Source organism: Sus scrofa, chromosome 2 (assembly GCF_054392235.1).
Source record: "Sus scrofa isolate SSC_HxYL_T2T_F1_AM1 chromosome 2, Sscrofa_HxYL_maternal_Yorkshire_Landrace_v2.0, whole genome shotgun sequence".
Lineage (NCBI taxonomy): Eukaryota > Metazoa > Chordata > Mammalia > Artiodactyla > Suidae > Sus > Sus scrofa.
The window spans coordinates 143,754,108-143,779,931 of NC_139384.1; the positions used below are offsets into that span (position 1 = coordinate 143,754,108).

The 25,824-nt window shown below is 37.6% G+C and overlaps 1 long non-coding RNA gene across 3 annotated transcripts in view; it reads left to right on the top strand.

The window, feature by feature from the left end:
• LOC110259475 (uncharacterized) overlaps window positions 1-25,824 on the top strand; it is a 531,787-nt gene that overhangs the window by 407,897 nt on the left and 98,066 nt on the right. For 2 of the 3 annotated variants that reach the window (XR_014838781.1, XR_014838778.1), the window contains one exon: window positions 1-111. The exons of the other annotated variant lie outside the window; for it this stretch is intronic. This is a non-coding gene — a long non-coding RNA (uncharacterized LOC110259475). The remainder of the gene's footprint in view (window positions 112-25,824) is intronic. 3 annotated transcript variants of the gene reach the window in all.

A 25,824-nucleotide genomic window follows, 5' to 3' on the forward strand; every position in this document is an offset into this window, starting at 1 on the left:
ATATATCTTCCTTGACTCCTGGCATGGGAGCTAGCTGCAGAAAAGTCTGAAGGAACCTGACTTTTCCCTCTACACAGCTTCCTTTTCTATTTGGATGACCATATCCTACAGGTAAATCCTTTCTGCAAGTGAAATCTTTCCTCAACTACTTTCACAAACAGGATATAATTTAGTGTCTCTCATTTTTTAAAGAAATTCTCCTGTGACCTCTGGGAAATAGAGTGTTCTTCAGATATGCAGATTAAACTATGGTATAATTTAAAATTTTAAAAGATGTTTTTTGGTCTCCGAGTGGTTCTTCAGTTCCATGCTTTATAAATTCTGCTTCTGAGCACTAATTATACATGCGATGGGTTTTTGTGTGGCCTTCAGTCTCCCACCCTCTCCATAATCATTCCTATATATTTATACTTTTCCATTATTCTTTCTCTATAACGTCCTCTAGGTTTTCAGCATGTACCTTAATGTTATTTAACTCATTTTTATCTTATTTTTAATTGTCTTTAGTTTATCTTTTTTCTCTTTGTGTATTTCTTTTTCATTTTATTCCTGCACTCAGCTAGCTCACCTTTTATCTTCTGCTGTCTTAGCAACTCATTTGTCTCTTTTGTGAGCTTTTCTTTTATGGACAGGTAATGTTGTTGGAAATTTATTTGAGACCATGGAGAATTATTTGTCTGAACTCCTAATCTGTTGGGCAGATGTTCTTGCAATGTATTTTCTTTAACTGCCTGCTTTTTATTTTTCCTCCCTACTTTTTTGGGAGTATGAATACATATTTAAATTTTTTCTTCTGCTGCTTTTAATGGGTCAAGTTATTTGAAGAATATAGCTGGAGAACTGGATAGAGGTAGAGGTGAGGTGAGTTGGAACAATGTAGGTTTAGGTTTCTCATTTTTAAAAACCCTCTAGGAAGACTTGTGATTTCCTTTGCCTTGAGAACCTCTGATCTCAATTTTCAGTGTTCTAGCAATCTTTATGACATATCAAATTCTTTTTGTCACAGCTCTCCTGCTCAGATCTGGTGGTGTGTAATAATTACCTCTCCTCTTGCATTAACCTCATCTTATCCATCCGTGGTCCAGGTTATAGACCAGAAAAAATGACATATTAGCTTGGTTGTCCATTCTGATTGCTTTTCCTGTATCTCTGTCAAGTTTACAGTGTCCATCGCTTTTGTTGGCCCTCTTATCCTTCCAGATCTTGTTACTCTTTCAGGACAGAATCTTTTGCTTTTAGACAATTGTTTCTCATTCACAACCTAAGCCAATGTGTGCCTATTCTTAAGTGTACTCCCTTGTCTTAGTCTAGCTTTCTCAGTATGACAAATATACCTCCTGTTTTTTATAATTTAATTGAAAATGAAATTTTTCTCTTTTTTCCTTATTTTTCTTATTTTTTTAATTTTTTATTTATTTATTTATTTTTGTCTTTTCTAGGGCCACTCCCGCAGCATATGGAGGTTCCCAGGCTAGGGGTCTAATCAGAGCTGTAGCTGCTGGCCTATGCCACAGCCACAACAATGAGGGATCTGAGCTGTCTCTGTGAGCTCCACACCACAGCTCACGGCAATGCTGGATCCTTAACGCACTGAGCAAGGCCAGGGATCGAACCTACAACCTCATGGTTCCTAGTCGGATTTGCTAACCGCTGAGCTATGACAGGAACTCCCTCCCTTTTTTCTCTTTGCATTCCTTTAGTTGTTTTTGGTGGCTTTCATGGGATTGAGAAAATAGTTTTATAAAAAGCTTTTTATCCATTCTCTCTAACCGAAAACTATACACCTTTTAAAAGGTTGAATTGATGTGATAAAATCTCTCTCCTAATAATTTTCATTGATATGAATTATGGAGACATTTAAGATTCAGAATCAACAGCACTTTCCGATACACATAATAGAGGAGCCAAGAAAGAGAGAGGAATCAAGAACGAGCATTATGTTTTCTTGGCCTGAGATACTAGGATGATGATGGTGCCAATCACTGAAGGTTGAAGACAGGAAGACCAGGCTACCATGGAGAGTGTAGTAGAGGCTCCCTCTTTGACATATTAGCACTGACGAATCTCTGACTTATCCAAGTGGGGATTTTAAATATGCTCTTTGTTATAAGTCCAGAGCTTGGGGAAGAGATCTGGGCTTAAAAGGAATTGGGGATGGATTTCTTAACCTGAATATGATAAGTAGAACCTTAAGGAAGGGATTAAAGTGATCTCGGAAATTATATAGATAGTGAAGAGTAGAAGCCAAGCTCTGAGATAGTCATATGTTTATAGATCAGGCATTAGAGAAAAGCAAAGGGGACTGAGGTACAAGGAAAACAAGGTGAGTCCAGTGTCTCTAAAGGGAATCGGCGATATGATTACAAGGAGAGAATAGTCACCTATATTAAGTGAGTCTGAAAGGCAGAGTAGAAAGAAAAAGGACAGTTGGATTTGACAGCGTGGAACTCACTAGTGACCCTGACAAGAACAGTTTCAGTGCATAAGTGGGTGAGAAGCCAGGTTGCAGTGGCTTGAAATAATGAGGTAGATGGAGGTGAAAGCAGACCACATTTTTAAGAGGTTTATCTGTGAATGGCAGTTGAGAAATAGGTGGTGGTATGATATAGCATCAAACTTTGTTGTATTTGATTTGATTTTTTTTTTTTTTTTGTCTTTTTAGGGCTGCACCCATGGCATATGGAGGTTCCCAGTCTGGGAGTCCATTCAGAGCTATAGCTGCCAGTCTATGCTACAGCCAAAGCAACGTGGGATCCAAGCTGCATCTGTGACCTACACCACAGCAACCCCAGATCCTTAACCCCTTGAACGAGGCCAGAGATCGAACCTGCGTCCTCATAGGTACTAGTCGGGTTTGTTAACCACTGACTGAGCCATAATGGGAACTCCTGATTTTAATATGAAGGACAGTAGAGCATGTTTGTATTCTACTAGAATGATATATAGAAGGGAAGAAATTAATCATGGAAAAGAATGATGGATGTTGACATTGTATAGGCTTTTAAAGGTAAGAGGAAATTTGATCCAGAGCAAAAGTGGAGGGACTGCCAGCAGACAGAAGCATGATGAGATCTTTTGTTGAAATAGGATGGAAGAGAGGATATGGGTGTTAATGCCAGAAGGTTCTTAAATTCGGTGGTGGGAAGATGAAATTTCTTTCTGATGGCTTCTGTTTTCTCTGTGAAATTTGAGGGGAAGTCATCAGGTTGCTGAGGGAGAACCGTTTTATGAGGCTGGAGATTATAAAGGTATTAGAAACCCCTTCATTGTTGTAAACTCAAACCATCTGCCCTGTTAAATTTGTATTTAAATGATTATTTTATATTCAGTGATTCTTCTTCTAGAAAGTAGTTAATGAAACTATAAACCAAGGAGTTCCCATTGTGGCTCAGAGAGTTAAGAACCCAACATAGTCTCTGTGAGGATGAAGGTTCAGTGGGTTAAGGTTTCAGCGTTGGCCCAAGCTGCGGTGTAGCTCACAGACACAACTCAGTGCTGGCGTTGTTGTGGCTGTGGCATAGGCCAGCAGCTACAGCTCTGATTCGACCCCTGGGCTGGGAATTTCCATATGCTGAAGGTGTGGCCCATGTGGGGGTTTGCAGGGGGGAGGACTATAAACCAAAGCTAAATGCCTACTGACACATTGCTGTATAAGTTAGAGCATATCAGTGTATCCATTTTACAGATTTAAAAACTTGAGCCCTGTAGATTTTAAATAATTTGCTCAGTGTGATACAACTGGGAGGTGAGGGAATTAGAATTGAATCCAAACTGATCTTAGAGCCTGTGCTGCCAATCCCCACGTTAGATTCCCTCTACTCATCATGATATTTAAATCACCCCCACAACACATACTGAGAAGGAATGGGTTTTTTTCTCATTACTGTCCTTATCTCTGTTTCAAAAGTTCCCCTAACTCATTCAACAAAAGTTTTTATAGATTCTGGACAAAATAAGACCTCATTTCTACACTACTGAAATCAGGAGTCAGAAACAAAACTATATGTTCTCACCTTAGTATTTTCAATAGACATTAAGAGTTTTTAATCTTTAATAAATGAGCCATGATAGAATAACTTGAAATTTCACAGAACTCTGTAACTTAGTGTGTGTGTGTCTTCATGAAGAATCTCTTTTCTCAATCTAATATTAATATTTTCTTTTATGAACATGTTATTTTTTTCTACACAATGGTTTTCTTTCACTTTTCCTTTGTAATAAGACAAAAACAAGAATTCAGACATTTGACAGAGTATCTATATAAAGCAGAGAACAAAAAGATGCTATCTTGGCCCTGAGTTAATGAGTTATATTTAAAAGAACCATGGAAAATGTTGGAATAATGTGAATATGTTATTCATGAATCTTTTTTATTTCTCTTGTTTTTCTTTGCTTGGGGGTGCTGTCTGCAATTGAGATGCAAAAGTTTGATTTGATTCTTAAATTAATAAGAATTTGAGAGTGGAGAGCAGATCCTTAGCTAAAGAGAGGAAATGCAATAAAAAGAAAGAAACCATTAACATGAGAGGGATACAATAGGGAAACAGAAGTTTCTGCGATTCCTAAGTTTTATTACAAAATTCTATGAAAAAGTCTCAAACTATTATCCTATTTTATGGAAGAGGAAAGTGAAACATTATAAATATGTATAACGTATTTGGGGTTAAATGGTATATTAATACGTGTAGCACATAAAACTTATGTCTCTCCCTTTTTTTGACATTGATTCTTGATTCAGGGAGTGTTGATTGTGGACAAGGTACTGTTTACTAAAATTAATATTTGAAATTCATACCTTTATTGGGAAAAAATTGAAGGATTATAATTAAAATGAAAATGTAACTGGAAGAAGTTAACTGTGGAATTAAAGTCATCCTGAAATTTCAGTGATACCTGGATATATTACCCAGCTTTTAAGACCATCTTTGTAGAGGAGGGGAGAGAATACACATCGAGCCACACATTTGGAGGAAAGAACACAAGACAAGAGTGCTTAACTAAAGATGAATGTGACAAACTTACTTGTTTTCTTTTTCTTCTTGAGAGAGTGGTTCTTGCTGAGATCTAGGTTACCGTAGACATCAAGACCATACATGACTTAAGAATGAATGAAGAACCTTAGATGTACAGAGAAGTATCATATAATTTGCATTTTCTCTGGATAAGGAGGAAGTCCTGAGCAGAGTTAGGCTCTTTCTGAGGATGGAACTTCTTGATTCTGCAAAAGGAGATTTTTTTTCTTTCAAAGGAAGTAATTACATCTTGATCACATAATTTTGCTTTGATGTTGTAGACTTTTTTTAGATGAACTACTTAAGGCTTAATTACATTTTCAAAAAGCCCTCATGTAGTCTGCTTTGTTTCAAGGTCAGTTAATTAATTCATTCTTGTAATTTGGTAAAATTAGAGTTGAGTCTCACACTTTCAAAATTAAAAAAGGGGGGGGGATAATAATAACATATCTAGAACCATATACGAATCTTTATTTTATTGCCTTTTGCCTTGTTGAAATGTCAAACATGGCAGACTCATGTGCTTTGCTTCAAGCTTATGGTCATGAAAACTCCCTATTCAGAGAAATGTTGAAAAAAAATACCTCATTTTTTCATGTTAAAAAAGAGATAGCAGAAAAATCAGAGGACTAAATTTTTAGTTATTCTGCTCTTACCCCTTAACAATATTCTCCATTTTTAAATATGCTGCTTATAGTTGACTTTTGAGGGTCAAGGTCCTAGCCAACAGAAGGGAGGAGCTGCCTTCTCATTGGGAACAAAAGTAATTTTCCTGAATCAATAATGTATATTTCTAACTGATGATCCTTTAGATTAATAAAAGTTGATGACCCAGAAGATGTAAAATGTTTAAAATGTGACATAGCTCAAGGAAATAAAAAGTACTACCTAAAAATCTCACATATTCTAGAGGTTGGTTCTTAGATCTTGTAGGCAAATACTATTAGAAAAGAAGAAAGATCAGCCAAGGTGGTAGGGTAGAATGACCCTAAGCTCACCTCCTTTCATGAGAACACTAAAATCACAACAACGTGCAGAATAACCATCATCAAAAAAGACTGAAACCCACCAGAAAATATCTTCTATTTAAAGACATAAAGATGGAGCCACAATGAGATTGGAAGGAGGGGCAAACTCGTGATATAATCCAACTCCCAAAATCCGTACCCCCCAGGTGACAGCCCACAAACCAGAGAATAATTATATTACAGAGGTTCTCCCACAGGAGTGAGAACTCTGAGCCCCATGTAAGGCCTCCTAGCCTGGGGGTCTGGCACCCAGAAGAGGAGCCCCCAGAGCATTTGTCTTTGCCAACAGGGCTTAATTGCAGGAGCTCCGCAGGACTGGGGACAATAGAGACTTCACTCCTGAAGGGAATACACAAAATCTCACATGCACCAGGACCAAGGGCAAAAGCAGTAATTTGATAGAAGCCTGGGCCCTGCCTACCTGCTGGCCTTGGATGGTCTTCTAGGGAGGCAGGGGGCAACTGTGGCCCACTCTGGGAATGTAGACACTCGTGGCAAATAGACTAGAGAGCATTCATCTGCCAGAGATCTCCCAGAGACTGTTTTGGCACCAGGACCTGGCCCCACCCAACAGCTCAACAAACTAAGTGGGGATACAGCCCCATACATCATCATACAGGCTGCCTAAAGACATCCTAAGCCCACAGCTACCTCTCAAAACACCCCTAGACCTGGTTCTGCCTACTAAAGGACCAAGACCCAGTTCTATTCACCAGGGGGCAGGCACTGGCCCTTTCTGCCAGGAATTCTGCATAAGTCTCTAGACCAGCCTCACCCACCAAGAAGCAGACACCAGAAGCAAGAAAACCACAGTCCCATACCCTGCAGACTGAGTCCACAGACATAGGCCAGACAATAAAACCAGCCCCTGGCCCTTGGGTGATGAGAGAGGAGTGCACTACTGGGACACATAGGACATCTCCCACAAAGGGCCACTTCCCCGAAGTCAAGAACGTATCCCACCACATTCATAAACATTCATATAGAAATGTAGACAAAATGATGTGACAGAAGAAAATGTTTCAGATGAAGGAACAAGGTAAAACCCCAGAAGAAGAGCTAAGTGATTTGGAGATAGGCAATCTACCCAAGAAAGAGTTCAGAGTAATGATCATAAAGATGATCAAAGAACCTGGAATGAGAATGGATGTACCATACAAGAAGTTAGAAGTCTTTAACAAAGAATTAGAAAATATAAAGAATAACCAAACAGAGTTAAAGAATACAATGACTTAAATGAAAAATGCACTAGATGGAATCAATAGTAGACTTAATGAGGCAGAAGAACAGATCAGTGACCTGGAAGAAAGAATAGTGGAAATCACAACTTTGAAACCGAAAAAGGAAAAGAGAATGAAAAGAAATGAGGGAGTTCCCATCGTGGTTCAGTGGTTAATGAATCCGACTGGAAACCATGAGGTTGTGGGTTTGATCCCTGACCTCGCTCAGTGGGTAAGGATCTGGTGTTGCTATGAGCTGTGATGTAGGTCACAGACATGGCTCGGATCCTGCATTGCTGTGGCTGTGGCATAGGATCGCAGCTACAGTTCCAATTTGACACCTAGCCTGGGAACCTCCGTATGCTGCGGGTATAGCCCTAGAAAAGCCAAAAAAAAAAGAAAAAGGAAAAGAAATGAGGACGTTTAAAAGACATCTGGGACCACATCAGGCATACTAATATTCACATCATAGGGGTCCCAGAAGGTGATGAGAGAGAGAGAAAGGGCCTGAGAAAATATTTGAAAAGATAATACCTGAAAAGTTCCCTAACCTGGGGAAGGAAACAGTCACCCAAGTCCAGGAAGTATAGAGTCCCAGACAGAATTAACTCACAGAGGAATATACCACAGCACATTGTAATCTAAATGACAAAAATTAAAGATAAAGAGAGAATTGTAAAAGCAACAAAGGAAAAGCAGCACATAACTTACGAGGGACCTCCCATAATGCCATCAGCTGATTTTTCAACTGAAATTTCTACAGGCTAGAGGGAAAGGCATGATATACTGCAGGTGATGAAAGAGAGTAACCCACAGTCAAGAATAATCTACCCAGTAAGGCTCTCATTCAAGTTTGATGAAGAAATCAAAAGCTTTACAGACAAGCAAAATGTGTATGGGAACACAAAAGACCCCAGACAGCCACAGCAATCTTGAGGAGACAAAAACAGAGCTGGAGGAATCAGGCTCCCTGACTTCAGACTATTTTACAATGCTACAGTCATCAAAACAGTATAGTACTGGCACAAAAACAGACATATAGATCAATGGGACAGGATAAAAAGCCCAAAAATAAACCCATACACCTATGGTCAATTAATCCATGGCAAAGGAGGCAAGAATATCCAATGGCCAAAAGACAGTCTCTTCAACAAGTGGCTCTGGGAAACCTGGACAGCTACATGTACAAGAATGAAATTAGAACATTCTCTAACACCAAATACAAAAACAAATTCAAAATTGGTAAAACACCTAAATGTAAGAGCAGATACTAGAAACTCCTAGAGGAAAACATAGGCAGGACACGCTTTGACATAAATCACAGCAATATCTTTTTTGATCTGTCTCTGAGAATAATGGAAGTGAAAATAGAAATAAACAAATGGGACCTAACTAAGCTTAAGAGCTTTTGTACAGCAAAGGAAACCATGGACAAAATGACTGGAAGAAAATACTTATAAGCAATGCCTCTGACAAGGGATTAATTTCCAAAATATACAAACAGCTCATACAGCTTAATATCAATAAAACAACCCAATCAAAAAATGGGGAGTTCCTGTCGTGGCATAGTGGTTAACGAATTCAACTAGGAACCATGAGGTCGTGGGTTCGATCCCTGGCCTTGCTCAGTGGGTTAAGAGTCCGACGTTGCTGTGAGCTGTGATGTAGATTGCAGACACAGCTTGGATCTGATGTTGCGGTGGCTGTGGCATAGGCTGGCGGCTACAGCTCTAATTCGACCCCTAGCCTTGGAACCTCCATACGCTGCAGGAGCAGCTCAAGAAAAGGCAAAGACAAAAGGGGGGGGGGGCAGACAACCTAAATAGACAGTCCTTCAGTGAAGACAAACAGATATCCAACAGGCACATGAAAAGATACTCAATATCACTAATTATTAGAGAAATGCAAATCAAAACTAAAATGAAGTACCACCATTGCCACCATTATAATGTTTATAAATAACAAATGCTGGAGATCGTGTGGAGAAAAGGGAACCCTCCTACACTGTTGGTGGGAATGTAAATTGATGCAGTCACTATGCAGAAGAGTATTGTGGGGTTCCTTAAAAAACTGAAAATAGAAGTTCCCATTGTGGCTCAGCAGTAATGAATCTGACTAGTATCCATGAGGACACAGGTTCTATCCCTGGCCTCCCTCAGTGGGTTAAGGATCCAGCACTGCCGTGAGCTGTGGCATAGGTTGCAGATGCAACTTGGATCCCACATTGCTGTGGCTATGGTGTAGGCCAGCGGCTACAGCTCCAGTTAGACCCCTAGCCTGGGAACCTCCATAGACCCCAGTTTCAGCCCTAAAAAGAAAAAACAAACAAAAAAACCCCTGAAAATAGAGTTACTATGTGATACATCAATCCAATCGTGGGCATGTTTCCAGAGAAAACTTAATTTGAAAATGTACGTTCACCCTGCTGTTCATTGCAGCACTGTTCACAATAGCCAAGACATGGAAGCAACTTAAAAGTTGCTGTAATATATATGTATATATATTATTCAGCCATAAAAAGAATGAAATAATGACATTTGCAGCAATATGAATGGACCTAAAGGTTACTATACTAAGTGAAGTAAATACTGTATGATATGGAATCTAAAAAAAATGATATAAATGAACTTATTTACACAACAAACTCACAGACAGAAAACAAATTTACGACTACCAACAGAAAATGGAATGGGGGAGGAATAAATTAGGACTTTGGGATTAACATATAGATACTACTGTATATAAAAGAGATAACCCTCAAGAACCTACTGTATAGCACAGGGAAATATATTCAATATCTTATAATAACCTATAATAGAAAAGTATCTTAAAAAGAATATATTATACATAAGCATATTTTATATATGTGTGTTTATATATAAAAAACTGAATCACTTTGCTGTACACTTTGAAACTAACATAACATCGTAAATTAACTATACTTAAATTTTTTTAAAGAATTTTTTTTTCTTTTAGGCTCTTGCTCTTTATTATTCCAAAATTATTTCAATGTAACCTAGTTCATTTATTTTTTCATAGCAATCCAGTGAAATAAGTACGAGTTAGCAGTAGCACAGAAAAGGAAATCAAATTCCTCCAAAATTCACTGCTTTGAGGTAAATCATCTCAAGGAGATGGTAAGAATTAGATGGCAGCTCCCGGGCATCAAATGTTTGATATGCTTTCTACAGCTCAGTTCATATACTTTCTTGTCTCTGATTGACTGAGGAATAAGATATCAGTAAGCTAAAGATGAAGCAGCACTGAAAATGATACATCCCAGAAGCTGAACCTTTGGAGAGAATGGATTGATTAGATTTCATTTTCTGTCCAGGATCATGCCTCTGCTTCTTTGGTGATTAAACCATAGGCTAAAAAAAGGAGGGAGGGAATGAGGGGAAAGAGAGAGGGAGAAAACACCCACATGATAAAAGTTCAGACTAGCATCTGTGATTTTAAAAATTAATTTAAAACAGTTGTGAAAAGTATTAGCTTTAGATAACACATTGACTTTCTGCAGGAAAGAATGCTGCCTTCCTGTGCCTGGGGAGATGATAATAAAGCTGGCGCTTTGGCAAGCAATGTGAATTTATTAAAGGAAACAGGAAGTAAACAGGTGTCTTTAAAATCCTATCTCTATTTATAAATACTTTCAATATGAAATAGTTTTTATGTTGAAAATCTGCAAAATAAACAAATAAATGAAACAAGGCAAGCAAACAAATGAAAAAAATCCTAAAATAAATTATCAGTCTCTGAAATTATTCTGGCTGCCCAACTCTCCAAGATGCATAAAACTCCTCTTAGCTAATGCCAGCCTTGATACATATCCGGTTGCTGCATTTTTCTTAATTACCAAAATCAACATGGTTAATGTAGAAAAATGGAAAAAAAATACAGCAAAGCACCAAGAAATATTTTAAAACTATCCATGCTTTCCTCCCTCAGATATAGCCAACTTCACTATTTTGTAGGATATTCCCTTGTGTTTTTCTTCGTTCTTTTTTTCCCAAATTGAAATTAAATGCAATACCTTTGTGTATACATTTTCATGAGGATATACAGAAACCCCCATAAAAAAATACAGTTTAAGATTTTTTTCATTTTACATAAGATAAAATGCATATATTTCTGTGACAGCAGTATATTGTATTAATTTGTATACATCATTATCATTCTTTTTACAGTTTTTAGTGAGTTAGTAGCCCACTCAATATCCAGTATCTTTTTCTTTCTAATAGAATCTAGTTTTATTGAGAGTAGCAATGTACCCAGCTGAAACATAAAATGAATCAGATTTTCTAGTGTCCTTTACAACTTCCGTAGACATTTGACACAATCCTGGCCAATGAAGGTAGGCACGTATCTACTACGATTTCAGAGAATGTTTTGTTTTCTCTATAAAGATATTGCCACTACTTTCTTTGTCCTTTTCCTCCTTCTCACAGCCTGAAATAACAATATAATGGCTAGAGCTAGATGGGCCATGATTCCATCATGAGGGAAAGGTTAAGCGAATCACCAATACCTTGACCTGATGTTTGCAAACTGTGCCTGTAACTTTCTATTTATAAATAAAACCTCTTAATTTGCAGAGAATAAAATTGGGACCCTTAGCTTACACCTTACACAAAAAATCAACTCAAAATGGATTAATTACTTACATGTGAGACCTAAACCATGAAACAAAAGAGATCACAAGGGAAAAGCTCCTTGACATTGTTCTTGGCAGTGAGTTTTTGGAATTGACAACAAAAGCAAGGCAACAAAAGCCTAACTAATCAAGTGGGACTACATCAAACTAAAAAGGTTCTGCGCAGCAAAGAATACCATCAACAAAACAAAAAAGCTAAAACTTACTGATTGGGAGAAAACGTTTACACATTACATGTCTGGGAAGGGATTAATATACAAAATAGGTAAATAACTTATACAACTCATTATCAAAAAGAAAAAAAGAACAATCCAATTAGGAAATAGGCAAAGGACCTGAATAGGCATTTTCCCAAATGCAGATGGCCAACAGGCGCAGGAAAATACGCTCACCATCACCAATCACCAGGGAAATGCAAATCAAAACCACAATGAGATATCATTTCACACCTGTTAGAATGGCACTTATCAAAAAGCCAAGGCAACAAGTGTTGGCAAGAATGTAGAGAAAAGGGAACACGTGTGCACTGTTGGCATTCATAACCCTATGAAAACCAGTATGGATGTTCCTCAAAAAATTCAAAATAGAACTACCATATGATCTATCAGTCCTACTTCTGGGATTTTATCCAAAGGGAATAATGTTAATATCTTGAAGAGATATTTGTACTTGCATTGTTATCACAGCATTATTCACTGTAGCCAAGATATGGAAACAAACTAATGTCTATCAGTAGATGAGTATATAAAGAAAATGTGCATGTGTGTCTGTGTATGTACACACACATGCACATGCACAATGGAATATTACTCAACCATAAAAAAGGATACTGCCATTTACTACATCATGGATGAACCTAGGTGAAGTAGACTAGACACTGAAAGACATGCTGAATGATCTCACTTGTGTGTGAAATCTAAACAGTTGAACTCACAGTAACAGAAAGTAGAATTTCCATCCCACAGCCCAAGCACATCCCCCCACCCCCCCAAACTGTCTCCTCCAGAGACCATAAGTATTTCAATGTCTGTGAGTCAGCATCTGTTCTGCAAAGAAGTTCAGTCTGAACTTTTTTCAGATTCCACATGTCAGTGAAAGCATTTGATGTTGGTGCCTCATTGTATGGCTGACTTCACTTAGCATGATAATTTCTAGGTCCATCCATGTTGCTAAGAATGCCGGTATTTCATTCTTTTTAATGGCTGAGTAATATTCCATTGTGTATATGTACCACATCTTCCTGATCCACTCCTCTGTTGATAGAGATTTAGGTTGTTTCCATGTCTTGGCTATTGAAATGAGTGCTGCAGTGAACATCAGAGTACCTGTGTCTTTGCGAGTCATGGTTTTCTCTGGATAGATGCCCAGGAGTGGGATTGCTGGATCAAATGATAGTTCTATGTTTAGTTTTCTGAGGAATCTCCATAATGCTTTCCACAGCGGTTGCACCAATTGACAATCCCACCAACAGTGTACTAGTGTTCCTTTTTCTCCACACCCTCTCCAGCATTTATTGTTTGTAGACTTTTGGATGATGGCCATTCTGGCTGGTGTAAGGTGGTACCTCATCATGGTTTTGATTTGCATTTCTCTAATAATGAGTGATGTTGAACATCCTTTCATGTGTTTTTTGGCCATCCGTATGTCTTCTTTGGAGAACTGTCTGTTTAGATCTTCTACCCATTTTTGGATGGGGTTGTTTGGTTTTTTGGTATTGAGCTGCAGAAGGTGTTTATAAATTTTGGAGATGAATCCCTTGTCAGTTGATTCATTTGCAAAGATTTTATCCCATTCTGTGGGTTGTCTTTTCATTTTGTTTAGGGTTTCCTTTGCTGTGCAGAAACTTTGAAGTTTGATTAGGTCCCATTTGTTTATTCCTATAGGTTACTTTTTAATAAGTCCTTTTCTTCAATCTATGATCTCACCAAACCATGTTTTATTTAAGGTTCTTCTTATTTTTGACTTGTTATTTTGTGTATTTTTTAAATTTCAGAATTCATTTATGAACCTATATATATGTGTGTGTTTATGTATTGCTATCTACATAACATTAAATATTTTACATATATAAATTTATACTATGTAATTTTTGCATAAATTTAAACTATATGAAATAATACATTTACTATGTATTAAGAATTACACATTTAGGAGTTCCCGTCGTGGCGCAGTGGTTAACGAATCCGACTAGGAACCATGAGGTTGCGGGTTCGGTCCCTGCCCTTGCTCAGTGGGTTGACGATCCGGCGTTGCCGTGAGCTGTGGTGTAGGTTGCAGACGCGGCTCGGATCCCGCTTTGCTGTGGCTCTGGCGTAGGCCGGTGGCTACAGCTCCGATTCAACCCCTAGCCTGGGAAACTCCATATGCCGCAGGAGCTGCCCAAGAAATAGCAACAACAACAACAAAGGACAAAAAGACAAAAAAAAAAAAAAAAAAAAAAAAAAGAATTACACATTTATATTTAATCTCTAAGCAACAAAATATTTTAGAGGAACATGTTTCTATTTTCATAGAGAAGAAATCCTCCTTGAGGATATTAATTATATTTAAAGTTTTACTCTGTTTTTCTCTACTATCTATTTAATTATGATGTTCATTTTCTGTAATTTAGATTTGGCAGTTCCAATGCCCTTGACACCTACCAAGCTTTTGTTGTTTTTTCTGAATATCTGAAAATTCTTAGGAGATTCTAGACTGCAGTTTGAAAGGCAGGAAGCATGTCTTTGGTTTACATGAGTTCTCTGAGGGCTTTGCAATGATGTAAGGTTCTGACTGTTGTAAACTCATCTTTGCTGTGTGTACCTGGTGAGAGTACCTGGGGACAGGCATAGCTTGTGAGTCACTTATCTCAGGATACTGCCTCCTTGAAGCATCTTTGTGGTTGTAAGGTGCTTGGAATGCTCAGATTCTTTGGCCCAGTCTGGGAGTGTATAGTGTGAAAATGTTCAGTTCACAGAGTCATGCTCTTTGGTCTCCTGGGGAGATGGATTTGTGGCATTTTCACAGTCAAACATCTTTACATGTATTTCATTGAACACTAGTAGCTACGTTTTTATAAGTCATATGTTTATATTCTTTACTCATACCCCATTGCAGGTGTATTGTGTTTGTTTTTAAATGATTTTAGGGGAAACTGTCTACTTTGTATGCAAAAAATACTTCCTCCCACTTTATCATTTAAATTTCATAAGTCATTGCTTTTTACCCTTCAGAAGTTTTGAATTTTATTGTGGTTAAGTACATCAGTTGTTCACTTTCTTGACTTTTTCATTTTCTAGCTTTTGCTTTTTGAACATGATTGAGAACACTTGCTTTCCTTCACCCAAGGTTCTACATGCAGTTGTGGACCTTTGCCTCTGATACCTTTTATTTTAAAATTTAGATCTTAGTAAGTCACAAGGATATAATGTACAGCACGATGACTATAGTGAATAAGGTTGTATTGCACATTCAAAAGTTAAGAGAGTAAATCTTTTTTTTTTTTTTTTAAATGGCCACACTCACAGCATATGGAAGTTCCCAGGCCAGGATTTCCAAGCTACATCTATGACCTTCTCCACAGTTGCAGCAACACCAGATCCTTAACCCACTGCACTGGGCAAGGGATCAAACCCTCACCTCCACAGCAACCCAAGCTGCTGCAGTTGGATTCTTAACCCACGGCACTGCAGCAGAAACTCTGACAGTAAATCTTAAAATTTCTCATCACAATAAAAAAAAAAATTCTTTAACTGAGTATGGTGACAGATGTTATCCAGACCTATAGTGTGGTAATTCTGCAATATATACAAATATAGAATCATTATTTTACAGATATGAAACTAAGATAATGTTATATATCAATCATACTTCATAAAAAATAAATAAATAAATAAAAATTTAGAACTTTAATCTTCCTAGAATGTAACAAAGGAAGCACATTAACTGTTTTATTTTTTTTTTCAAATGGTAGTTAACTAAACTTTATCGACCAATCCATAATTATCCCAATGTCTTCTAGTGTCATCTCTATCATAAACCATATTTCCACATAATTGTGAGTCAATATTCTGGACTTGTTAGTTTCATTTTGTTTGCTTATTTAAGCATCAAAAATTCTTAAGTTTTAATGTTTTCTATTTAGAAATTTTACATTTTTCCTTAGTTTTATTATTTGATATTCAAATTTTTGTGACTATTTTGAAGAGAGTCATTTAAAAATTTTATCATGGAGTTCCTGTTGTGGTGCAGCGGAAATGAGTCTGACTGGGAACCATGAGGTTGCAGGTTCAGTCCCTGGCCTTGCTCAGTGGGTTAAGGATCCAGCGTTGCCATGAGCTATGGCGTAGGTCACAGACAAGGCTCAGATCTGGTGTTGCTGTGACTGTGGCATAGGCTGGCAGCTGTAGCTGCCTGGGAACCTCCATATGCCGTGGGTGAGGCCCTAAAAGGACAAAAGACAAATAAAATAAAATTTTTATCATTTAATGTTTATTTCTGACACAAAGAGATGCAGTTGACTTTGTAAAGACGCAGTTGACTTTATTCCTGCAAATTTCCAAAAACCACTTGAAAATTCTAATAATTGATCACAACTTATTTATTCAAATGTTTAACTTTAGCTTCTTTTTGGATTTCTGTGTGCCTAATTTTTTTCAAGTATTTATTTTTTTCTGTGTTTTGTCCCTCTAGTTGCATTGAGTGATAATTGACATTTAGCACTGTATAAGAATAAATTGTACAGCATAATGATTTGACTTAACATACATTATGAAATAATTACCAGAGTAAGTTTAGTTAACATCTATCATCTTATATAGATACAAAATTAAAGTAAAAAAAATGTTATCTTTGTGATGAGAGTTCTTAGGATTTCCTCTCTTTAACAATCTTTATATATAACATATAGCGGCGTTACTTGTGTTTGTCGTGGTCCACATTACATCCCTGGTATTTACAGCTGGAAGTTGGTACCTTTTGACTGCCTTCATTCAGTTCCCACTCTCCCCAACCCCTTCATCGAGTAACCACAGATCTGAGCTCTTTTTCTATGAGTTTGTTTCTGAAGTATAATTAACCTACAACAGTATGTTTTCTAGTATACAACCCATCGATTCAGTATTTCTGTACATTTCAAAATGATCACTACGGAGTTCCCATCATGGCTCAGTGGATTGAGAACCTGACTAGTATCCATGAGGATGCAGATTCAATCCCTGGCCTCACTCGGTGGGTTCAGGATCCGGCATTGCCATGAGCTGTGGTGTAGGTTGCAGACACAGCTTGAATCCCCCGTTGCTGCGGCGGTGGTGTAGGAGCTGCAGCTCTGATTCAACCCCTAGCCCAGGATGTGAATATAGCCCTAAAAAAAGAAAAGAAAAAATTGTTCCCCGTGATAAGTCTAGTTACCATTTACCACCATACAAAGATATCACTTAGCTGTTGACTATATTCCCTACTGTACATTTCCTACACATGACTCATTTATTTTATACCTGAAAGTTTGTACCTCTTCATCTCCCTCACCTATTTCTCTCCTCCTCCCACCTCCTTCTCCTCTGGAAACCATCCATTTATTCTCTGTGTCTGTGATTCTGTCTCTTTTGTTAGGTTTGTTCATATGTTTTATTTTTTAGATTCCTCATATAAATGCAAACATGCAGTATTTGTCCTTCTCTGACTTATTTCACTTAGTATAACCTCTGGATCTATCCATGTTGTCACAACTGGCAAGATTTCATTCTTTTTATGACAGATATTCCACTGAGTGTATACGTGTATATACATTTGGTTTCAGGGATCCTAGAGTCCCAGTGTTGATATCAGCCCACTGATGGATGAGACCAAGTTCCCAGCTACTGGATGCTGAGCCTGGGAGTCCCAAGGCTACTTCTGGTGCACTGGTGGGCGGGACCATGTCCTGGGCTCTCTGGAGGATGGAGTCAGCTCCTGGGGTAGCAGAGGGCTCAGGAGTTCCTACGGCAGCCAGCTTGTTGGTGAATGGGGCTTTGTTCCCATTTGGCTACCTGCTTGGTCTGAGTCATCCCAGTACTAGTGCTGACAGGCTGGTAGGTAAGGCCATGTTCTGGCACTAATAAGCTGGAGGGACAAGTCCAAAATGGCACTTAACAGCACCAGTGTCCTTGTGGTAGAATAAGCTCTCCCAAGTGACTGTTGCCAATATCTCTGTCCCCAGGGCAAGTCACAGTTGCCTCTTGACCTTCCAGATGCCTCTCCAAGGTCAGAAATTGGGTCTGACCCAGGGTCCTTTCAAATTACTGCTTCAGTCCCAGGTTCTGGAACGTGTGAGATTTTGTGTGCATCCTTTAAGAGTAGAGTTGCTATTTTCTAAAACCCTCTGGCTCTCCTAAAATAGCCCTGCTGGCCTTCTAAGCCAAATGTTCAGGGGAACTTGTCTTCCCAGAGCAGCGGCCCCCAAGTTGGGGAACCCAGTGTGGGGTTTGTACCTGATTTCCTTTGGGGAGTGTCTCTGCAATTTTAATTATCCTCCTCTTTGAGGGTCACCCACTTAGGGATGTGGGTCTTGACTATGCTGTGTCTCTACCCCTCCTACTCTTCTTGCTGTGGTTCCTTCTTTATCTCTTTAGTTGTAGATGATCTTGTCTGCTAGTCTTCAGATAATTTTAATCAGTAGTAGCTCTCTAAAATGGTTGTAATTTGGGTTTGCCCGTGGGAGGAGGTGAACTCAGAGTCTTACTACTCCACCATCTTCACTAGGTAAGTCTCTACCTATACCATTGACTTGCCTTAAATAATGGCAGTTTTTGTTTGTTTGTTTGTTTGTTTCAGCTGCACCCACAGCTTGCAGAAGTTCCTGAGCCATGGATCATACCTCTGTCATAGCAGTGACAATGCCTGTTCTTAACCCATTTAGCCACCAAGGAACTCCAGGAACATTTTATTTATTTTTAATCCTTTTGCATTCTTTCCCTGTAATATTAAATTAACTAGGACTACCAATAAAATGGTGAACAATGATGACTTTGGGTATACTTGCCTCCTGCCTATTTTGGAGTGGAAAACTCCAACATTCACTGTTTTGAATGATGTTCTCTATAGATCTTTTAGTAAATATCCTTTATCTTTTTTGTTGTTGTTGTTGTTGTTGTCTTTTTAGGGCTATACCCATGGCATATGGAAGTTCCCAGGCTAGGGGGCTAATTGGAGCTGTAGCCACCAGCCTATGCCATAGCCACAGCAACACGGGATCTGAGTCGCATCTGCAGCCTGCACCATAGCTCATGACAATGCCAGATCCTTAACCCACTGGGTGAGGATAGGGATTGAACCTGCGTCCTCTTGGATACTAGTCAGATTCATTTCTGCTGAGCCACGACAGGAAGAAACTACAGTTAATATCCTTTATCTGACTAAAGAAGTTTCTTTTATTTTTTAATTTATTGAGTATATATATTAGAATATATAGCATATTGAATGGATATTGAAAAAATTTTTTCTGCATCTACTGACATTATGTTTTTCTCTGATTATAGTAATATGTATGAACACATTGATTGACTTTAGGGAAATGAGTCAACCTTGCATTCTTTAAATAAACCCTAGTTTGTTATTGTATCCTGGCAGAAAAGCAATGATTCAGTGGAATTGAGCATTTTGAAGATAGTTAAGCAAAAGTATGGTTTAAAAGGTTATAGATAGAAAATGAAGAAACCACAGGAAGTAGAATAGTGCAGCCCTCTGAGTACCCTCAGCCCCTCAGGCACAAGTGCTGAGAGTGGTTACAGAACTCGAAGAAAGAGACCCCGAGTATAGAGGATGCCTGACAGGAGCTAGAAATTGATAAACCAGCTTTAGTCTCCTCCTTCCTTCTAATCTCCGACTAGTGCTTACCACTGGCCAAATGTCGACAAAAGCTTAAGGGAAGAGAATTTCATTGATGCAGTCCTGGTAGGCTTTCTCCTATTGTACCAGGTAGGGTAAATCTGAAAGCACTTTCAATTATGTTGAGAAAGGTAATGTGTTATTCTTTTCATGTATTTCTGGATTCAATTATTGACTGTATGTTCAGGAATGAAATTGGCTTTGAGTTTTCCTTCTTTATAATGTCCTTTATGCTGGCTTTATAAAGTAGGTTGGAATTTTAAATATTTTTCTCTTCTCTTAAAAAGTGCTTTTCAAATTGGCATTATTTCTACTTTAAAAATATCTCAGAATTAACTGGTTAGAGACATCTGCTCTCAGTTTAATATTCTTTTTTGGTCTAAACAAGGACTTACCACTTTTATTAGTATTATCAAAGAACCAACTTTAGCCTTAGCTAGCTCTTTTTTTTAATTTTTGTGTTTCATTAATCTCTACTCATTTTCTACCTTGTGTTTTATCTAGATTTAATCTTCTGTTTCATTGTTTTGAAATAGATGTTTACCTCAATGAATTTAAGTCTTCTTCCTTTTCATATACACATTTAAATATGTAAATGTCCTGCTTTAGCCACATCCCCTAAGTTTTTATTTTTGAAAGATTTCTATTATATCCTTCATTCCATTTTGTTCAAAATATGTTTTTATTTTTATTCTTTGACATAGATTATTTACAAGTTTTTTTCTTTTTTAATTGATGTATGGTTGTCTGACACTATTATGTTAGATTTGGGTGTACAACATAGTAATTCAATGTTTTTATAGATTATATTCCACACAAAGTTATTATGAAGTGTTAACTATATTCCCTATGGTGTGTGTTATATCTTTGTGACCTATTTATTTTTTATACCTAGGAGTTCATACCTCTTAATCCCCTTCACCTATTCCCACACACACATACTACTCCCCTCTGTTAACCACTCCTTTATTCTCCATATTTGAGTCAGTTTCTTTTCTTTTCTTTTTTTTTTTTTTGTGTTTTCTGGGGCTGCACCTGTGGCATATGGAGGTTCCCAGGCTAGGGGTCTAATCGGAGCTGTAGCTGCTGGCCTATACCACAGCCACAGCAACACCAGATCTGAGCCATGTCTGCAAACTGCACCACAGCTCACAGCAATGCCGGATCCTCAACCCACTGAGCAAGGCCAGGGATGGAACCTGCAGCCTCATGGTTCCTAGTCGGATTCATTAACCACTGAGCCACAATTGGAACTCCTTGTATCTTGTGTTTTTTTTGTTTTTTGGTTTTTTTTTTTTTTTTTTTTTTTTGTCTTTCATATTTGAGTCAGTTTCCGTTAGGTTATATTTGTTCATTTGTTTCATTTTACAGATAGCACATATATGTGAAGAATATTTGTCTTTCTCTGTCTGACTTATTTCACTAAGTGTAATATACTCTAGGCCAGTCCATGTTGTCACAAATGGAGAATTTTATTCATTTTTAGACTGAGTATTATCTTCATCCACTCATCTGTTGATGTACACTTAGGTTGCTTCCATGTCTTGGCTATTGTAAACAATACTTCTATGAACATTAGTGTGCATATGTCTTTTTGAATTAGTGTTTTTGTTTTCTTTGAATAAATACCTAGGAGTATCATTGTTGGAACATATAGTTGGTTCTATTTTTAATTTTTTTGTGAAAACTCCATATTGTTTTCCATAGTGACTGTAGCAATTTACATTCTCATCAACAGATTCCCTTTAATCCACATCCTCACCAAAGCTTGTTATTTCTTGTATTTTGGGTGAAGCCATTCCTTGTCTTAGGGCAAGTACCATACTGTTTTGATGACTGTAGCTTTGTAGTATAGTCTGAAGTCAGGGTCCTGATTCCTCCAGCTCCATTTCACTCTCTCAGGATGTCTTTGGCTATTCTGGGTCTTTTGTGCTTCCAAACAAACTTTAAAATATTTTGTTCTAGTGCTGTGAAAAATGTCCTTGGTAATTTGATAGGGATTGCACTGAATCTATAGATTGCCTTGGGTAGTATAATCACTTTGAAAATATCGACTCTTCCTATTGAAGAGCATGGTATGTCTTTCCATCTGTTTGTGTCCTCTTTGTTTTCTTTCATCAGCATCTTATACTTGTCAGAGTACAGGACTTTTGTCTCTTTAGGTAGGTTTATTCCTAAGTATTGTATTCTTTTTGATGAGATGGTAAATGGTATCATTTCCCTAATTTCTCTCTCTGATCTTTCATTGTTAGTATATAGAAATGCAGTCCATTTCTCTGTATTAATTTTGTATCCTGCAACTTTGCCAAATTCATGGATGAGCTCTAACAGTTTTCTGGTAGAGTCTTTAGGAAACACTAAGTATAGTATCATGTCATCTGCAAATAGTGGTAGTTTACTCCTTCCTTTCCATTTTGGATTCCTTTTATTTCTTTTTCTTTGATTGTCGTGGCTGGGACTTCAAAACTATGTTGAATAGTAGTGGCAAGAGCAGACATCCTTGTCTTGTTTCTGATCTCAGCAGGAACTCTTTCAGCTGTTCACCATTGAGATGTTATCTCTGGGATTGTCATATATGGCCTTTATTATGTTGAGGTAGCTTCCCTCTATGCCCACTTTCTGAAGGGTTTTTATCAGAAAAGGGTGTTGGATTTTGTCAAAGGCTTTTTCTGTGTCTATTGAGAGGATTATATATAGTTTTTATTCTTCAGTTTGTTAATGTGATGTATCACACTGATGGATTTGCGGATATTGAAGAACCCTTGCATCCCTGAGATAAATCCCACTTGATCACGATGTACAATCCTTTTAATGTATTGTTGGATGCGGTTTGCAAGTATTTTGTTGAGGATTTTTGCATCAATGTTCATCAGTGAAATTGGCCTCTAGTTTTCTTTTTTTGTGGAGTCTTTGTCTGGTTTTGGTACCAGGGTGATGGTGGCCTCATAAAATGAGTTAGGGAATATCCTAACTCTGCAATTTTTTGAAATAGTTTCCTCTGCAATTTTTTGAAATAGTTTCAGAAAGATAGCTCTTAGATCTTCCCAAAATTTCTGATAGAATTCACTTCTGAAGCCATCTGGTCCTGGACTTTTATTTGTTGGAAATTTTTTTGTTTTGTTTTGTTTTGTTGGGTTTTATTTTTGTTTGTTTTTTTGTCCTTTTAGGGCCACACCAGAGGCATATGGAAGTTCCCAGGCTAGGGGTCTAATCGGAGCTACAGCTGCCAGCCTATGCCAGAGCCACAGCAACGCCAGATCCAAACCACATCTGCAACCTACACCACAGCTCATGGTAACACCAGATCCTTCACCCACTGAGCAAGGCCAGGGATTGAACCCACAACCTCATGGTTCCTAGTCAGATTCATTTCCACTACACCATGATGGAACCCCAGAAGTCTTTTAATCACAGTTTCAATTTCAGTCCTAGTGATTGGTCCATACATCTTTTCTGTTTCATCTTGGTTTAGTCTTGGAAAATTGTGCTTTTCTAAGAATTTGTCCGTTTCTTCTAGGTTGTCCATTCTATTGGCACATAGTTGCATGTAGTACTCTCTTATGATCCTTTGTATTTCTGTGATGTCCTTTGTAACTTTTCCTTTTTCATTTCTAATTTTATTGATTTGAATCCTCTCTTTTTTTCTTGACAGGTATGGCTAAGGGTTTATCAATTTTGTTGACCTTTTCAAAGAACAGCTTTTCGTTTCATTGATCCTTTCTATGGTTTTCTTCATTTCTATTTGATTTCTGTTCTGATATTTATGATTTCTTCCCTTCTACCTAGACGCCTAGGCTGTTTATTTGTGCTTTTTCTTGTTTCCTGAGGTAGGCTTGTATTGCTGTAAACTTCCATCTTAGAACTGCTTTTGCTGCATCCCATAGGTTTTGGAGTGTCATCTCTTTGTCCTCATTTGCTTCTAGGTATTCTTTAATTTCCTCTTTGATTTCTTCAGTGATCCATTTGTTGTTTGGTAGCATGTTTAGTCTCCACGTGTTTGTGTTTTTTGCAGTTTTTTTCTTCTTTTAGATTTCCAGTCATATATCATTGTGGTTGGAAAAGATGCTTGATATGATTTCAATTTTCTTATAAAGTTATGGAGGCTTGATTTGTAGCCCAGAATACGATCAATCTTAGAGAATGTTCCCTGTGCGCTTGAGAATATGTATTCTACTGCTTTTGGATGGAATGTCCTATAAATATCTATTAAATCCGTCTGGTCTAATTCTTCATTCAGGGCCTGTGTTTCCTTATTGATTTTCTGTCTGGATGATCTGTCCATTGCTGTAAGTGGGGTGTTAAGGTCTCCCACTGTTATCATGTAATCTGCCAATAACCTTGTCAGGGTTCCTTTGTATGTTATTTGTTTCTTTTCCCTAACTGTTTTCAATATTTTCTCTTTGTCTTTTAGGGTTGTTAGCAGTTGCCTTATATATTGTGGTGATCCTATGTTGGGTCATATATATATTTAAGATTGTTATATCTTCTTCATGGATTGATCCTTTGATCATTATGTAATGTCCTTCCTTGTCACTTAAAATATTCATCATTTTAGGGTCTATTTTTTCTGATAAGAGTGTTGCTACTCCAGCTTTCTTTTGATCCCCATTTGCGTGGAATATTTTCTTCCATCCTCTCACTTTCAATTTGTATGTGTCCCTTGAAGTGAAGCAGGTCTCTTGAAGACAGCATATATATGGATCTTGTTTTTGTATCCTTTCAGCCAGTCTATGTCTTTTGGTTGGGGCATTTAGTCCATTTACATTTAAGGCAGTTATTGATATGTACGTTCTTACTGCCATTTTATTAATGGTTTTGGATTTGGTTTTGTTGCTCTTTTTTCTTCCCTTCTTGTCTTGTTCTCTTGCAGTGTGATGACTATCTTTAGTGTTGTATTTGAGTTGATTTTTGTTTGTTTGTGTATCAATTGTAGATTTTTGATTTACAGTTGCCCTGAAGTAATGATATAGGAGTATGTGTGTGTGTGTGTGTATGTGTGTATATAAATGTATATGTGTGTATGTGTGTATATATATATATATATGAGATTGTTTCAAGTTGTTGGTCTCTTAATTGCAAGTGCATCTCCATTGTCCCGCATTTGTACCCTCCTCTTCCTCTTCTCGTGATTTCTGATTTTGGTAGCATAATTGTGCGTGGATGATTTCCTATCATTACTGTGTATATGCCTTTACTGGTGAGCCTTGCCATTTGTGGTCTTTTTGTTTCTAGTTGTGGCCTTTTCTTTTCTGCCTAGAGAAGTTCCTTTAGTATTTGTTGTAAGGCTGGTTTAGTGTTGCTGAATTCACTTACCTTTTGCTTATCTGTAAAAGCTTTTGATTTCTCCTTCATATCTAAATGAGAACCTTGCCAGGTAGTGTAACCTTGGTTGGAGGTTTTTTTCTTTCATCACATTAAGTATATCATGTCACTCCCTCTGGCCTGCAGAGTTTCTGCTGAAAAATCTGCCAATAACCTTGTCGGGGTTCCCTTGTATGTTATTTGTTTCTTTTTTAGCTGTTTTCAGTATTTTCTATTTGTCTTTAATTTTGGTCAGTTTGATTAATATGTGTCTTTTCCTCCTTGGTTTATTTTATGTGGTACTCTTTGTGCGTCTTGGATTTCAGTGAGTGGTTCCTTTCCCATGTTAGGGACATTTTTGGCTATTATCTCTTCAAATATTTTCTCTGGTCCTTTCTCTCTCTTCTCCTTCTGTCATCCCTATAATATGGATGTTTGTGTGTTTAATTTTGTCCCAGGGTTCTCTGAGACTCTATTCATTTCTATTCAATCTTTTTTTCTGTTTTCTGTTCCACATCAGCAGTTTCCACTGGCCTGTCCTCCACCTCACTTATTCGTTCTTCTGCCTCCTGTATTCTGCTCATGGTTGCTTCTAATGAATTTTTTATTTCAGTTATTGTATTTTGCACCTCTGCTTGCTTATGTTTTAAATCTTGTATTTCTTTGCTCATTGTTTCCTGTAAATTATCCATCTTTGCCTCCAGTTTATTTCCAATGTCTTGCATCATATAAATTTATGATTATTTGTTCCAGTTCTGTGAAAAATA